Source organism: Mus caroli, chromosome X (genome assembly GCF_900094665.2).
Source record: "Mus caroli chromosome X, CAROLI_EIJ_v1.1, whole genome shotgun sequence".
Lineage (NCBI taxonomy): Eukaryota > Metazoa > Chordata > Mammalia > Rodentia > Muridae > Mus > Mus caroli.
The window spans coordinates 119,327,983-119,343,607 of record NC_034589.1 but is presented as its reverse complement, the minus strand read 5'-3'; the positions used below and the strand labels follow the sequence as shown (position 1 = coordinate 119,343,607).

Genomic DNA, 15,625 nt, shown 5'->3' with positions numbered 1-15,625 from the left:
GTCTCTCTGTCTATCTCTGTATCTATATCATTTATATCTATGTGTGTGTGTATGTGTGTGTATTCTTTTCCTACACTATTATCTTTTATATACATTTGGCAGACAATAATTTCTTATATTCATTTTTAAAAGATTTATATTTATATATATGCAAATACACTGTCACTGTCTTTAGACATACCAGAAGAGGGCATCAGACCCCATTACAAATGGTTATGAGCCACCATGTGGTGGCTGGGAATTGAACTCAGGACCTCTGGAAGAGCAGTCAGTGCTCTTAACCACTGAGCCATCTCTCCAGCCCTCTTGTATTCATCTTTACTTCAGCTTAACAGTTATTTTGAGTTTTATAACAAGTTTAAGGTATTCTAGGCAATAAAAGAAAATGGTATTTGTGATTTTGTGACTTCAAACTTGTGTGAGTTGCTGAGACAATACAAAATGATAGTTTCATACAAAGAAAAATTAATGTGGAATGGAAGAGGAACAGAAAGAAATGATATTGGGCTTGGTGGTGAGTGACAGCTAGTGATTTGTGTAGTCAGCAGAAAAGTGAACAACATGAAGACATGCATGTTTGCAATGAGCCTTGACAACTGAACAGAGTGAAAAGGGTGAGTGAAAGCATCCAGTAGAGAAGCCAAGGTATCCTAAGAGTATCCAACATGATGAATTGGGGTAAGATCAATAGGGCCATGCACATGAAAGGGGTAGTGAGAAATATAAATAGGAAAGATCTACCTTAGGCCATGCCATGGGAGACACTGTATATAGAACTGACTGAATGGTTTATAGTCAAATATCTTGTACTTTTCTCACCAACTAGATTCTGACATCCTTGGGAGCAGAGGGTGTTTATATGTGTTTGCTATTCCCATGCTAGCAAGCATATTGTCATAGTCAATGTTCTATGGCTGTGAAGAAACACCATGAGCAAGTCAGATACTATGAAAGAGAAGTTAGTTGGGACTTGCTTATAATTGTCCACACTTAGTCCATTTTCATTATGGTGGGGAGCATGGTGGCATACAGGCAGCCATGGGGCTAGCTAGAAAAGTAGCTGAATGCTACATCCTGAGCCACAGGGAGAGAGAGAAAAAATTCTCTTGGGCCAAGTATGGAATTCTGAAACCTGAAAGCCCACCACCAGTGATATACTTCTTCCAATAAGGCCACACCTACTCCAAGAAGCTTGCACCTCCACACCTCCTAATCCTTTCAAACAGTTCCACTTCCTGGTGACTAAGTATTAAAATGCATGACCCTAGAGGGGCCATTCTTATTTAAACCATCATATATACATAGATATACAGAAGACATGGAATAAAATCTTAAGGAAATGAAGAGATGTCACAATTATTTCTTGGTAGTCTTATTTTTTTCCCTCTATTTTCTTAAACCTTCATCTTAAACTTCCTTTAAAAAGAAACTTTAAATGGCCTTTGTATGATGAAGCATCACTTGCATGCTAATCCTATGATTCTGCAGCTGTTAGAGTCTGACCTAGAAGAATGGCACTGCTAAACTCAGAGAGTATATGCAACCAAAGCTGTTCAAATAATATTGTTAGGTGCATTTTATAGCAAAACTGATTTTTAGCCAGTAAAAAATGACATAGTTTAAGTGATTTCTGTATAGGTCTTTTGCTTTTAGGTAGCCTCCACAGGGAAATAACATCAAAACTAAAATTGTTGTAGAAAAATGAAAGCTCAGCAACATGTGTCCTGTGCATTATTTGGTTTCTAGCTTCTAGCTATTTAGGAACTGGTAACATCTACAAATCTTATATAGGTGATTATAGTGGCCATTGAATCACGGTTTTTGGAGTGAGTCTACATAATGGGTAACATGGCATGTAAAATAATATGCACTTAACTATATGTAGTATTGATTTCATCTTCTGCTAGCTTTGATTTCCTGGGAAGAAGACATGTTTTACGTGCACGAATGGAATTTAAATAAATCTTACAAGTTTCCCCCATCCACTCAAGCCCCAATTCTATGTGATACACATTGTTTTCCTGGGGAGGACGTAATTGTAACAGATTAATAGGGAAGGCAGCTCTTGTGGTTTTGACAAATTAAATATAATATGAAGTATTTTTCTATATCAAGAGTAAACAATTTACTTATAAAACATTCAACAATTATTATATCAAAGCAGCAAACAATTTACATTTAAGGTTAGTAATAGATAAAGCCTCTGAGACCCACAGGCATGCAGTGCTCAGTGAAGAAACAAAATATACATATTTCTCATTATGTATAACTTTTAAGGGATTAACATGAACATAGTCAGATAAAACATGTTAAATAGAGGCTCTACTAAGCCTGCTGTAGAACAGTGGACACACAGCAAAACAGTATTTTCTGGACATGATAGTTACTGTATACACAAACACACACTGGCTGTGACCTACATGAAATTGTGAGGGAAAAGTTGTTATGGTTGCAGGTGAGGAATTGAAAGTGTGAAAGGATAGGGGTGAATTTGATCAAAATCATTATATGTATGTATGTAATTCTCAAAAGATAAAAAATATACAACCATGTTAAATTTGATATGACATTACTTCATAGTATTTAAATTCTAAACAGAGTAGATCTAGGCACATAGTATGTGAGTTATACCCATTTAGAAGTAGAATCTATCCCCATGGTAGACTGCGCAGCAGAATATAGAACAAGTGGATCTGTGTGACTTTTGATCCAGGTTTCCAGAGCCTGTTTTCTTTCACTCTGGATTCTTTGGAACACTGCTTGCTGTGCAAACAGCTTGAGTGTCCCTCTTCTTAGGCTGTGATATTTGAAATACTGAACTAATAATCCAACTAACTAAGAGGCAAATGACTGAAACTATTCTAAACCCTTAAGTCCCTGCCCAACATGAGGACTGCAGTTGTATGAGTGGTTTCGGGTGATAGCAACCTTGGGAACAACCTGGCTGAGGCAAGTGTACAAATTGCAGTCATGCACAGTCCTTTTAAGCCATTAACTTTTTTTTGTGGTTTGTTGTAATGCAGAGGGTAATGGATCTCCCTTCTCACAGTGGTTCTGCTCCTTGATTCCTCATTCTTCTTGGACTTTTTTGGTACTTCTTTCCAGTATTAATCTTTGTCTCTGCCTATTTACGTAGTATTTCTTGGCTTCTAAAAAGATCTTCTCTACTGTCTTCTTGAATATATATTGTGCTTTTGTGCTGAGTATAATATATATGATTGAAATCAATACAAGAAGTTTTTCACTCCTGGATCTAGAAGGACATAATAATCATTCCAAACTATCATGGAGACAGGTTATGGGACCTGTGGCCATGTGTCATAGATATGTGAGCCTATGTGAAAGTGCAATGGTCTAAGAGTCCACTAGGAAAGACGCACTGAGAAGTTCCTTCAGACTATGACTTACACAATAGTGAATCACCCTTTCTGAGCCGTTACTCAGGAGGAAGTGTACTTAGAAAAAAAAAAAACAAACCAGATTAAGCAGTAAGCCATCATAGCTATGTGTATTTATTCATACATGATTCTCAGAAAATAAACATAATACATTGGAGTTCTGTCCTGAAATTCTGGGCAACTAGCACCTATTGCTAAGTAAGTTCTAATATTGCCAACAATAACCAGTGGCTTGTCAAATATATATTTACATTTCAATGTTGAGTCTACCAAACTTCTTGAAGCATCATAAAAATGGACCATTCAATTGTCACATCAAAGTGTTCTGGAAGACTTTACTTCTCTCTTTGCAATGTATTCTCAGAAACTTTTATAGGCGAAAAAATTTGCAGTGTCCGATGTGGCCTTAATTTTGGTTTCTTTTAAGAGAACATAGAAAGTACAGGTTGAACAAAAATCAGAAATATTTTCAAGTGCCAGGATAGTGTCCTCATATGATTGCTCACAGCCAAAACAGGCAACTATAAATAAAAATAACAGGAAATTGTGTTTATTCATACAGACCTGAAATTGTAAAGTTTCTCTCTCAGGTCCTATCCATGACTCACTGAAGTTCATCTATTTCTATTCTTATTCTTGAATTGAGTGATTTTGAGTAAATATTTGCTAATGCCAACAGCATATTGAGTATGACAAGGATAAAAGACAAACATGGTCTTTAGGGATCTTAGGCTCCTAGAGCAGATGGAGAATCAATGGACTAGCTACTTCATTTAGAAAGACAAAACACCTTTGATAGCAATTACTCCCTAATTTTCTTCCTCTATAAATTCAATATTTACTTAAAAAACTGGTGATGGGGCAGACATGTAACCTATACCAAGCTATATATATGAAATATTCTCATTTGGTAGAGATAGTATATAAAGTGTAGGATGGTATACTATTTCTCTAATTGTCCTTTTCATTCTACATAGTTGCCCAAAACAGAGTATCAAGTAAAAATTAACTTCAATTAAGGACAATTTTATCTCTAATGTTGAGCATGTATATTTTAGATAAATGCCCATTAGGCTTGCATGTGTATGTTACATATTTTACATACTTATCTACAAGTAAGTCTTATCTCTAGTAATCTGGATTCCTTGTGTTACTGATTTACATCTCAATTATTCTTCTTCCTAAAAATGATAGAGGCTTATACCCAGCTTTAATCCAAATGAAACCCAAGAGAATTCTAAACTTTCCTAGGATTTGGTTTTCAAAACCACCAATAGATTTGAAAGTCAGTATCAAGAAAAGCAAACACAGGCCCTATTGTTTTAAGTCAGAATTAACCATTTCTTTTATCCATTAGAGAACCTTGGGCCTTCTGCAGAAGCCTTTATGGGGGAATCTACTATAATCAGAACTTAAACTATTGAAAAATTTAGATTATGATAATTCTTTTATTTTTGTCTTTTTTGAATGGGTTTTCTTTTTTATTAGATATTTTCTTTATTTACATTTCAAATGTTATCCCCTTTCCTAGTTTCCCCTCCGAAAATCCCCTATATCCTCCCGCCTTCCAATGCTCTTCAACCCACCCACTCCTATTTCTTCTGGTCCTGGCATTCCCCTATACTGGGGCATAGAGCCTTCACAGGACCAAGGGCCTCTCCTCCCATTGATGACCGACTAGGCCATCCTCTGCTACATATGCAGCTAGAGCCACCAGTCCCACCATGTGATTTCTTTGATTGGTGGTATAGTTCCAAGGAGCTCTGGGGGTAACTGGTTAGTTCATATTGATGTTCCTTCTATGGGGCTTCAGTCCCCTTCAGCTCCCTGCGTATTTCTCTGGCTCCTTCATTGGGGACCTTGTGCTCCGTCCAATGGATGACTGTGAGCATCCACTTCTGTATTTGCCAGCCTCTCAGGAGTCAGCTATATCAGGCTCCTGTCAGCAGGCTCTTGTTGGCATCTTCCTAGAGTCTGGGTTTGGTGGTTGTTTATGGGATGGATGCCCAAGTGGGGCAGTTTCTGGAAGGAATGACCATCCAGATTACGATAATTCTTACTACCATTATTATAGCTAAGCATTGAGGGATTGGAATTATTTTGGTCTCTGACATATTTTTGGTAATGGAAAGATTTTTAAATAAGTTTCATATAAAATATAGTATGTAATATTTAATTTAAAAATATTTGTTAATTTAATTTCCATGTGTGCGCCTGAGTGTATGTATATACAGGTGCCTGTGGAGGTCAAAGGAAGTGTCTGACTACCTGAAATTGAAGTTACAAAAGGTTGTTAGCTGCCAAATGGGTACTAGAAATCAAACTGGGGTCCACTAGGTAAGCAGCTGGTGTTCTTAACTGTCAAGTCATCTCTCTAGACACAATACTTAATTTTCAAATTTTAGTTTTGATCAGATTACAATATTGTAGTACAATGAACAATATTATTTTTCTCTGTTCTCTATATATACTTCTCATTAAAAATTTTAACTGGAGTGTGGGCTATAAGCATACACACAAAAAACCTAAACACGAAACACAGAGTGATTCGATACAGTTAAAATTAATCTCAGTAGTACTAAAGTGCAGAATCCTCACATGGAGTAAATTTCCTTATTCATTATTTTAGAAATGGATCTACTTAGATAGAAATCAACCACAAAGGGAAAGTCAATTTTGTTTATCTTCACTTTTGACTTTATTTGAGAGGGACTTTCTGGCTAGCACAGCATCCTTTTCAATTTGTTTCAGTATAATGTGCAGCAGATATACTTGATTAATGAACTGATTAGCAACTTCGTTAATTATTTTTCCAGTGGCTTTTCATTATCAAAGCTACTGTGAATCTTTTAAGTTGGTGTTCCTTAGTTGTGAGAGTCCAAAAGTTTAAAAGGATTAGCTCTTATAAAAAGGTACGTATAGAAAATAAAAATAAAAAATCTCATTTCCAAATAGATTCCTAAGAAGATCTGTCTTATGTATCAATCTTATGTTATGCTTCACTTCTCTAAAAGCCATAGATATATAAGATTACAAAACTTTAATAACATTTTATTACTATTAAGGTTATATCCAGCATTATGGAGAAAATCTCAGATTTTTATTAACAATTCATAAATTTTAAGTCATGTTATGTGCTGAATTCAAAGAAATGAAACAGCTGACAACTCAACACAAGATAAGTCATGGTGGATAGTGATGTTGTCCTTTGTGTTAATCAATCATTGTGACCCAACAAGTTACCCTAAAACACAGTGCCTTAAAATAAGGAACACTTAGTATGTCAATGAAAAAAATTAAAAATCTGCATTCAATGAAGGTGCTAATTTTGACATAAGGGCTATTCTGAACATTAAGTGATGTAGCTAGGGAGATGACTCGGTGGATAAATTGTTTGTCACATAAGATTGAGAACATGGAGTTTCGATCTCAAGGGTCCATGTAAATGCTGAGTGGCCACATTGGCCTTCTTGGAGATGTGTGTGTATGTGTATTAATAATGTTAACATATATGAATATGTTACTGATATGTATAATGCAAAGAAGTCACAGTTGATGAAAATGCTAATTTTTTTCATTGAAATGCAAAATTTTACTTATGGAAGATGCTAAACAATGATTAAACTTTTAAAAGTCAATTGGTTAATTTAGGTTCAGTGAGATGGCTCAGTGGATAAAGATACTTGTCATACAACCCTGCCAGAACCAACTCTATAAAATTGTTCCCTGACCTCCACAGATACACTGTCGTACTCCTTTCCATCATCGTCCATATACAATTAAAAAAATAACAACACTAAGGTTGTTATCTTGAAAAGAATTTGCCTTTAGTACACTAAATGTATAAACTAATAGTTTTCAATAATTATAAAAATATTTTATTTTATTTCTTCATTATTATGTCAAAATCTTATTTCTAACTCCAGAACATTTGTTTACTGAGTAAGGATAATAAATTTAACAAAAATAATAAAAATTTTAATGTGAGTTATAAAATTATGTACAAGTTGGAAATTGTAAGTAATCCTAGCCACAAGGATTGGGTAACATGTCAAAGTAGAAGAAAAGAAGGCAATACATGAATGAGATGTCTGAATGTGGGAGCAGTCATAAACATGGAAAAGAAACGGTGAAAGCTACAAAGTAAATCAATCTAGAAGTAAGGTAGTTGAAAACTTTAGAATTTGGCCACTAAAGCAGTTAAATGTATCTTGATGCTTTCTAGAAGCAATGTAATTGTGTCTCTATATAATTGAAGTACAATTTTCTGGAGAGTATATACATAGCTTATAGAAGATGCACTGATACTCATAGAAAAATGATTGGCTTTTCATTTTAATTGAATTAGGATGAATACACTGGGTGGATCTGGTCTACTATGATTCCACAGGGGGGGTGCGGGGGTGGAGGGCCGGGATCTCCTTTGCTACAATACTTTTAAAGGAAACCAACTACATTCTTCAAAAAAAAAAAATACCAACATAAATTATTGTTTTTGTCATCAGTTCTAAGAGAAATTAACCTAACATTACTCAAAACCATTGTAAAGATTGGTTCAGAAAATGAATCATTAATAATTATTAAATGCAGAGGAAAAGTTGATGCAAGTAATACATTTACACGGTCTTAAAGTGCCTCCCCATGGATTGCCTATTAGTTGGAGCGGAGAAAATAATCCCTATAAATTGAAGTACTAATGACAGAGTGACCAAATAATCAAACTTAACATCACCAATGAGGGACAGAGAGACACTGTGTGCTTACAGATGTGAAACCCTAAGAAGGACAAAGTTTGCTTATGCAGTGTTCTGGGTAGAAGGGCATGACTTGAATTAATCATGAGACAAATGCAAATTGATGAACTGTATAGGAAATAACCAAACAGGTTTGTTTTATATTCAACAATGTGATACAGTTCTACAATTCCATTGCTTCTTAAAACAATAAAATTATTTTAAGTGGATTGATTAATTGCAGATAAAAAAAGACCTGCATGTAAATGGAATATATAACCCAGATGCTTTATTGGAATAATAGCTATAACTGGAACATAGACGACTGATAAGGTGAATGTGTTGATTATATACAGATGTTCTGAGTTGGCAAACTTACTAGTATTACCCTAGATACTAATTCCACACTTAAAAAATAGTCACTAAAGTATTAAAAGGCAAATGGATATAACAAAATATGTGGTCAAATATTTAGGACTAGTCATATCCATTCATTTTCTGTTTTCAGCAACACAATTCTACTGACTAGGTAAATTATAAAGAAAGGAAATTTATTTTTACTTATGATTTTGAAGGTTCATAATCTAAGGCTTCATCTGCTGATGGATGTATTACAGCAAGTGCAGGCAAGGTACAGGGGACACACATGTATGTGTATGTCTCTTACAATCTCTTTTAAAGACACCAAGATTCAGTCCTGGACTTGACCTTAAACATCTTATCTAATCAGTTTTTTTTTTAAAGGTCTCACTTCTAATCATATATGAGCTTTTGATTCTTGGTATGTCACAATGAGGATAACTCTCAACCTCCTGTGCTTGGGGAGGCACATTGAATCTAGAGCAATAGTGATTCCAAGCAGAAAGTAAACAAGAGTACTCGGTATTTGTTTATCCAATCTGGAAACCTATAAAGTTATTTCAAAATAAAAGCATTAAGAAATAAAGATGAGTTTTGCGAACCCAGTCTAGAGGGTTTGCCAACTAAAATAAAAGTTGATTATCCATTGAATAAAGCAAGCAAAACCAAGTTCTTTTAACCTCAGGTGTCTGTTATAGCTCAGTCTGATATAAGGTAACTGCCCTCTGAACATGGATGAAGTCCAAGGAGAGGCTTTGCCTCTGGACAAGGAAAAACCATTCTTAACATGCGGCTTATTTCATGTGAAGTAAGTAGAAGGCATCTTTATGTGTTTAGAATTGTTTCTCAAGTACTTTTGTGACTTTCACTTTGGTTATAGTCACTTGATACAATTCTTCAAACAGAATCATAAGAGAGAAATAGCCCAGAGTTAAAAGTGCCTATACTCTTGGATTTATGTTTTTGTTGATGTTTTGTTTCACTAACCTATTTCTAGCTCTTTTTCTATTCTTACTAGCTGCATGCTGGCAGAGTCACTTGCTTTGTTTCAAATAGGCTTTCTGCCCAGCCTGGGGTAGCAGCCTCTTTTTGTTGATGACAGTGAGCCACAATTCAAGTTGGAATCAGATTTAGTGACACTACTTTGGCCTAGACTAGAATGCAAAATGAAGTGGAGACGTTTTACAGCTCACCACACTGCCCTTGCATTCCCTTGGAAAAAAAAAAAAAAAAGTGTTCCAAAGCACTGAAGCTCGCTTTTCAGAAAATATTATAGTTGTAAAAACTGTGACACCAGTAATAGTTGTGCCAAGCATGGGTTTTATTTTAGTAAGTTGTTTACCTATGCCAATATTTAAGTGTACTTCTGTGCAAAAGATGTGGATAATAGTTCTCTTTATAGAAAAATCAATGTACCCAAATAGTCATAAAATATAACTGTGTGCACATGTACATGTATTATGCAAGTACAAATAGATCTGCATTGTGCCAGATGTGATCTAATCCTACTGGAAGTTCTATTTAGGTATATGATATTAAAAAATGCTGAATAGACCTTTTTCTTTAGAGCAAAGCCACACATTTCACATTACCACTAGCAAATTTTATTTGACATATAATTTTAAAATGAAGTTACTCTAATCTAAAGTAATAGTGCGACAACAGGGATAAGCAATGAAGCCTTTCCTAAGACAAAAATGCATTTTAAAATTCTAGCGAGTTTTAGTTACAAGTATTTAGAAATACAATTTAGAACACTTAAATGCATTTCTTTCAATGGTTAATTACATTAGAACAGCTATTGTTGCGAATGGTGATGGACTAATAAATTGTAATAATCACCTCTGTAAAAATTGAATGGCAACGTTTTAATAAGCAGTTTACATGACTAGAGAAACCTATCTTTCCCAAACACCAAAAATTTACTTCAGTATAGCAGCGTGTTGGTATATATTATCTGCACATAACAAACAAAGTAAATATGTCTTATTAAACAGAGTGGGCCTCTGAACTGCATTTAAATTGTGTAGATGGCTTGTCTTTAAAAATTAAGATGGTAAGTGCTGCTCCGGTTCAGAGTCTCACTCAGGTCTGTCCTTAATACTCTCTTCAGTGTCTACAGAACCCGCTCTTTCCTTCCTTCCTTTCCTTCCTTCGCAGCCATCTGACAGCCAGAACTTCACCATGTCTATTCTCAAGATCCATGCCAGAGAGATCTTGACTCCCATGGGAATCTCACTGTTGAGGTGGATTTGTATACCGCAAAAGGTCTCTTCTGAGCTGCGGTGCCCAGCGGTGTGTCCACTGGCATTTATGAGGCCCTAGAACTCTGAGACAATAGTAAGACCCACTTCATGGGGAAGGGTGTCTCATAGGCTGTTGAGCACATCAATAACACTATTGCACCTGCTCTGGTTAGCAAGAAAGTGAAAGTTTGTAAAGCAGGAGAAGATTGACCAGCTGATGATCGAGATGTACAGAACAGAGAATAAGTCTAAATTTGGTATAAATGACAAATGGCTGTTTGCAAAGCTGGTGCTGTGGAAAGGGGCGTGGCTCTTTACCATCACATTGCTGGCTTGGCTGGCAACCCTGAAGTCATCCTGCCAGTCCCAGCTTTCAATATGATCCAATGGAGGTTCTCATGCTGGCAACAAGCTGGCCATGCAAGCGTTCATGATCCTGCCTGTGGGGGCATTCTGTTTCCAGGAAGCCATGCTCATTGGAACAGAGATTTTCTACAACCTGAAAAAACATCAAGAAGTATGGGAAGGATGCCACCAATGTGGGTTATTGGCACCTAACATCCTGGAGAACAAAGAAGCACTGGAACTGCTCAAGACTGCAGTTGCAAAGGCTGGCTATACTGACCAGGTTGTTATTAGCATGGATGTGGCTGCCTCTGAGTTCTAAAGGTCTGGCAAGTATGACCTCAACTTCAAGTCTCCAGATGACTCCAGCCAATACATCACATCCGACTAGCTAGCTGACCTATAAAAGTCCTTCAATCAAGACTACCCAGTGGTGTCCATTGAAGACCCCTTTGTCCAGGACGACTAGGATGCCTGGCAGAAGTTCACAGCTAGTGCAGGCACCCAAGTGGTAGGGGATGATCTCACAGTGACCAACCCTAAGCAGAGTGCCAAGGCTGCAGGCAAGACATCCTACAAGTGCCTCCTCCTCAAAGTGAACCAGATCAGCTCTGTGACCAAGTCTCTGCAGGCGTGTAAGTTGGTCCAGTCCAATGACTGGGGCATCATAGTGTCCCATTGATTTGGGGAGACTGAAGATCTGCACAGGGCAGATCAAGATTGGTTTATCTGAGTGCCTGGCCAAGTATAATCAGATCCTTAGAATCAAGGAAGAGCTGGGCAGCAAAGCCAAGTTTGCTGGCAGGTCCTTGGGGAACCCCCTGGCCAAGTAAAGCATGGACTGGAGACCCCTGGACCCACCCCTGGACCCACCAGCTGCTAGGTTCTCTGTCCCTGATGTCATCCAGGTGGCTCAAGACTTGCCCAGTGCTTGCCCCTTCCATGTCACTGCTTCCTTAGACGTCCACACCTGACCAGAGGAACCCTCCTGGAGACCCAGCTTTGTAATCATGTGATTGGTCTGAATCATTATTTTTGTCATCTGACTTCCCAGCTAGTATCTGGAGCCCTCAGAACTCCAGTGCAATCTCTAGGGTGCCCACCATCAAGACTTCCCCAGTGGTTTACATGTAAAAATAAAAGCTGCAGAAGCCCCCCCCCAAAAAAAAAATTAGGTGGTAGAGTGGGTTTTACCAGAATATGTTACTTCTAGAAAGAATCTCAGATTTATGAATGCGTGGGAGATCTGTCTTCAGAATCCATCCTTCTAATCCACAAATATGTTTTTTTTTTAAATTTCTATTAGAAATAAAGAGAAGAGGAAATGGAAAGCAGAGGGAGATGGCAGACATAGAGAGAAGACAGACAAGATGGAGATGAGAAGCAAAGCAAAATAGAACTGGAAGGAAGAGGAAGGGAAGGGATGGGGATGGAGGAATAGGGAATGGGAAGGGGAAATGGAGAAGCAGGGCAGGGGTGGTGAATGGGGTCAAAGGTAAAAAGGAGAAAGGGAAGGGAATTTGCACATTTTTGAAGGCTGTCACAACTCACTTGGGTGGTTCCTGGGGTCAGTCTCTGGTGGAGGATCCTGAACATTCGTTTCTCTAGTTCCATGATACTGGAGAAGGTTTAACTGGCTGTTCAGCCAATTCTGTTTTACAAGTTGGACTTTGTTATGTCATGGTACATTAAATAAGGATGTGACAAATACCTAAAGGTAAAAACTACCAAGTGCCAAATCCATTGCTCCACTCATTCTATCTTTTAGGAATTGGTCCCCTTTAAGCATTGACTGCACTGACGACCTCATTTGTTTTTGCTCTCCCACATCCTGTGAGATAGCTGAAATCTCTGCTGACTTCTCTGTACCATGGACCCCATATCAGGAAATGCAACAAAGGGAAATTTCATGCCTCATTTTCTAACAGTTCTCTTTACTTGAGAGTTTAACTTTTAGGCTTTGGCTGGCTTGGCAACTTTCTGATGCCTTGAAACAGAATTTGTCTTTTATTTGGATTGTGTGGATGGTTCTTGGGAGAGCATTCAGCCATGAGTTCCCAGATTGTTGCTAAAAGTAGAAATGTATACTCTGTCTATGATGCCCCTGTCCTTTAGTATTCTCTCCAGGCTTTTTGTCATGTGATTGAGTTTTAAATATTATTTTCCTACTAGTAATATTTGCCTATCAATTCACTTGTCCTGCCTCATTCTTACACATCATCCAATATCCTTTTCATATGCTGTAGGAAACATATATTTTCTATTTTAAAGACAAGAGCTTTGTTGTGACATTCAAGCTGCTCTCCAACTCTTAATACTAAAGACTCAAGTCTCAACTTCTAAAGAACTTGGAAGTGCAGTGTTTATCACCCAAAGCGGAGTCAAGATACTTTCCTGTACATTCTGTTACTTGTTAATAGTGTCTCCATACCAATGCACTACAATGCATTTCCATTTCTTATTTACCTGTCTGTACCCTTTCCCTACTTTGTCAAGCAAATGAGAGCAGAAACAATGTCAAGTTTGTTGTCATATTCTCAGCACCTTTTCATGGTATCTTCGAAGCACCTTAACAAAGTGCCTAGCAGATATCAGTGACATTTTTGTTGAGTGCATGTTAGGCAGTCAGCTGGTGAACGCAAAGAGTATTAACTAGCCAGCTTGGTGTTTTTCCTCTTTCTTCCTCTTCACAGTAACCACTTTATCTTGTATGCATAATTTGAATAAAGTTAAGCTATCTCATAGTTCAATACTTTATTCAAGTAAAGATCAGTATCAATAAAACAAGACTGAAAACTAATGTAAATGATTACAGAAGTCCTTCCAAGAATACCAATGGAAAATTCTGTCCATAATATGAAAAGGAAAATATTTTCTGTATCTCTCTGTGACACAAATTTTCACAGCTGCCTCGTGGCAGCACAACTTTAATATATTTCTTCCTATGCCCTGATCTGTCTCATGCTACCGGAAAAACAGACAATGCGTATCTTCTACGTCAGTTAAGGCAAGTTTGATAGTTGACCTTTCCTCCTTGTACCACCTCTAGTGCCTCAACATAGCCCATCTAATTTCTTTCAAACTTTATACACACACACACACACACACACACACACACACACACACACCAAGAAAGAAACTATCTGCTCTCATTTAGATTGTTCTCTTGTGGAGTTCTAAAATGCATATTCTTTATATTTCACATCTGTATATGAGTCTTCTCTGCAAAATTTTCTTCTATCATCATGTCAAAGTATGTTTAGCCTCATCCCTTGTTTTATGTGGAACATTATTTGTAAACTGACCTCAATTATAGAATGGTAGTCCCACAGTAAAGCAATTCTAAGCAAAAAAGAGAACTGAAATTCACACTTCTAATGTCCACTGAGATACGAGGCAGAATGCATGTCATTTAAAGTTTACTACATTAAAAAAAAATCTTTCTCTGAGATATTACATAGTCACCAAATATTTTTTCTGTTTATAATCTGTTTTTCTACACTGACTACCACTAAAAGAGAACATCCTAATTTTTTTATTTGATTCAGTCCCTTTCATGATATTATCAGAGCCTCAGACATGTTTGCTCCTGATTCACTGTAGAAGTACAGAATTTCAGTGACATCACTGACAACCCTATGGGAAGTCCACCGCCATTTATAACATTGTTTCAATGGGAAACACATTTTGGATTCCAAACCACTTAAATCCAAAAAAGTTTCCCCATATGAGTAATCAGGATTCAAATATTAATATGCTCTACACCTACAACACTATGCCTTACAAGTCATTTGCAAGATGGGGACTGTCTGTATTTGAAAAGCTCATGCTAGTATATTAGTAATCAGTAGGAAGAAAATGATCAGACAATGAAGTTCCATGCCTGAGTTTTTGTCCTTCATTTTGGACTGCAATCCTCTAGTCTAACAAATTAGATTCATATAAATCTGAACAAAAATTCTGTCAGTGCAACAGATGTTCTATTTTTAATCTTTTAAAAATAATTTTAAACACATAAGACACCAGTTAAGTATGCAGGTTATAGAAAGATCTCAATAATTACAGTAATCACACTCCTAGAAGCAAGTAGATGTATTGGGGCAGATGTTTTCTTTCCTGAATTCTACTTAATGGATTTTAAGTTTTCTGCTAGCAGTGGACTCAATCAACTAACCACTGCTGTGCGTCATTGCCTAGAGCAATAATTAGCCTAGGGGCAGCAGAGGAGAAAATAGACAATGACTACTTCCAGGGTTGAGGCTGCAAAGACAGGAACACTGGAATGATGGGCAAGTGAGTAAATGAAGATTTCTTTTGAATATGGACTTGAAATGACTGATGATAAAAATCATAGTTCTATGCGAAAGAAAGCAATGAGAGAAAAGGCTGAATATGACATAGGTTTAGATCATCTATGTCTATTGAAAAAGTACAAAGAAGATGTAAGCGTGTTCAGATAAGTGGATTTTAGAGTACACAGATAATTTAAGAACCTAAAAGGGGCAGAAACCGGCCTGAGTAGGGCCACAGGCCTCACCCGGCC

At 37.0% G+C, this 15,625-nt stretch overlaps 1 protein-coding gene and 1 pseudogene across 3 annotated transcripts in view; one reads left to right on the top strand and one right to left on the bottom strand.

The window, feature by feature from the left end:
* Diaph2 (diaphanous related formin 2) overlaps positions 1 to 15,625 on the bottom strand; it is a 678,308-nt gene that overhangs the window by 49,278 nt on the left and 613,405 nt on the right. The gene's annotated exons all lie outside the window — the stretch shown is intronic.
* Positions 10,661 to 11,915, top strand: LOC110286470 (annotated as a pseudogene).